This window comes from Pieris brassicae, unplaced genomic scaffold, assembly GCF_905147105.1.
Source record: "Pieris brassicae unplaced genomic scaffold, ilPieBrab1.1, whole genome shotgun sequence".
Taxonomy (NCBI): Eukaryota; Metazoa; Arthropoda; class Insecta; order Lepidoptera; family Pieridae; genus Pieris; species Pieris brassicae.
The window spans coordinates 5,001-7,500 of record NW_025576031.1 but is presented as its reverse complement, the minus strand read 5'-3'; the positions used below and the strand labels follow the sequence as shown (position 1 = coordinate 7,500).

The window sequence follows — 2,500 nt, the reverse complement described above, 5'->3', positions numbered from 1 at the left end:
CCAGCAACGCCGACGGCCGTGAGGCCACCGCGTGTCGGTCCGAAGACCTCACTAAATCATTCAATCGGTAGTAGCGACGGGCGGTGTGTACAAAGGGCAGGGACGTAATCAACGCGAGCTTATGACTCGCGCTTACTAGGAATTCCTCGTTTATGGGGGATAATTGCAAACCCCAATCCCCAGCACGAAGGAGTTTCAACGGGTTGCCCGGGCCTCTAGGCCAGGGAGAACATGTTGATTCCTTCAGTGTAGCGCGCGTGCGGCCCAGGACATCTAAGGGCATCACAGACCTGTTATTGCTCAATCTCGTGCGGCTCGAAGCCGCCGGTCCCTCTAAGAAGAATTTTAATACGTCGCCAGTGAGTTGCGCTCCCCGAGAGTCGCGCACACCTTGAATGACGACGCCTATTTAGCAGGCTAGAGTCTCGTTCGTTACCGGAATTAACCAGACAAATCGCTCCACCAACTAAGAACGGCCATGCACCACCACCCACCGAATCAAGAAAGAGCTGTTAATCTGTCAATCCTTCCGGTGTCCGGGCCTGGTGAGATTTCCCGTGTTGAGTCAAATTAAGCCGCAGGCTCCACTCCTGGTGGTGCCCTTCCGTCAATTCCTTTAAGTTTCAGCTTTGCAACCATACTCCCCCCGGAGTCCAAAATCTTTGGTTTCCCGGAAGCTGCCCGCCGAGCCATTGTAGTAACGTCGGCGGATCGCTAGATGACATATTTACGGTTAGAACTAGGGCGGTATCTAATCGCCTTCGAACCTCTAACTTTCGTTCTTGATTGATGAAAACACCTTTGGCAAATGCTTTCGCTGATGTTCGTCTTGCGACGATCCAAGAATTTCACCTCTAACGTCGCAATACGAATGCCCCCAGTTATCCCTATTAATCATTACCTCGGAGTTCTGAAAACCAACAAAATAGAACCGAGATCATATTCTATTATTCCATGCACGAAATATTCAAGCGGCATTTTGAGCCCGCTTTGAGCACTCTAATTTGTTCAAAGTAAAATTGTCGGCCCACCTCGACACTCACCGAAGAGCACCGCGATAGGATTTTGATATTGAACCGGCGTTTTACCGCCGGCTCACCGACGATATGCTCCGCAGACGTGTCAGTATCACCGCGGATGCGGTGCACCGACAGCGCGGCGCACAAATGCAACTACGAGCTTTTTAACCGCAACAATTTTAGTATACGCTATTGGAGCTGGAATTACCGCGGCTGCTGGCACCAGACTTGCCCTCCAATTGTTCCTCGTTAAAATATTTAAAGTGTACTCATTCCGATTACGAGGCCTCGTAAGAGTCCCGTATCGTTATTTTTCGTCACTACCTCCCCGTGCCGGGAGTGGGTAATTTGCGCGCCTGCTGCCTTCCTTGGATGTGGTAGCCGTTTCTCAGGCTCCCTCTCCGGAATCGAACCCTGATTCCCCGTTACCCGTGACAACCATGGTAGTCGCAGAAACTACCATCGAAAGTTGATAAGGCAGACATTTGAAAGATGCGTCGCCGGTACTGGACCGTGCGATCGGCAAAAGTTATCCAGATTCATCAAAATTAACGACTTCGGACGCATGGCCCTCCGCCGATTGGTTTTGATCTAATAAAAGCACTCATCCCATCACTGGTCAGAGTTCTGATTGCATGTATTAGCTCTAGAATTACCACAGTTATCCAAGTAACTGAGTAAGATCTAAGGAACCAAAACTGATATATTGAGCCATTCGCGGTATCGCCTTAATACGGCTTGCACTGAGACATGCATGGCTTAATCTTTGAGACAAGCATATAACTACTGGCAGGATCAACCAGGGAGCTGCTTACGCAAACGACACGCCTACACCGCGGTCACGCGGCTTCGGCGAGCCGCTGGCTCGGCGGCGTCGAGGGGCGCGCGCTTGCGCGCGCGCCTTCTCGACACGCGTGAACGTAACGCGTCGAATTTGCACGCGACGCGACGTTCGCGCTTCATATCGATAGACTAACTTTGACCGGTCTACGAGCGGCCGTCCCGTCACGATCTCGCAACGAGGTGATGTACAACGATGCTCGACCACTGTGAGGGACATAAAACTGCAACGAACACGACCCCGCGGGCGGGAATCGATGTTGTGACAATTTGAAAATTGAACATTCATCTAAACGCAACTTCTCAATTTTTATTCAATACGTTATTGTAAACATATTAAAACTCGGCTGGCAATTACATGCGCACACACACGCATGATTCGCACTAGATACGATCAACGCCCGGAGCTTGAGGGATAAATTCCAACACGACGCTGCGCACACCGTTTCGACGATGGGCGCGTGTGCGTCCTCTTTTATACATTCTTTACATATACGGTCGCCGTGGCGACCGCGCACGTGTCGAACACGCTAGGCGCCCTGCGTTGAGGTGTGCCTAGAAGCGTATTCTTTTAACATCACAGATAACACCGGGGGAGACGGTCCCAAATCTTGGTCGATTGGTAACATCACCATACGGTC

The 2,500-nt window shown here is 51.0% G+C and overlaps 1 non-coding gene across 1 annotated transcript in view; it reads right to left on the bottom strand.

Annotated features, from left to right (window-relative positions):
* The window catches only part of LOC123719396, a 1,906-nt gene extending 81 nt beyond the window's left edge, over positions 1-1,825 (bottom strand). The window contains exon 1 of the ribosomal RNA XR_006755451.1: positions 1-1,825. This exon is cut by the window's left edge and continues 81 nt beyond it. This is a non-coding gene — a ribosomal RNA (small subunit ribosomal RNA).
* Positions 1,826-2,500: the final 675 nt, after the last annotated feature.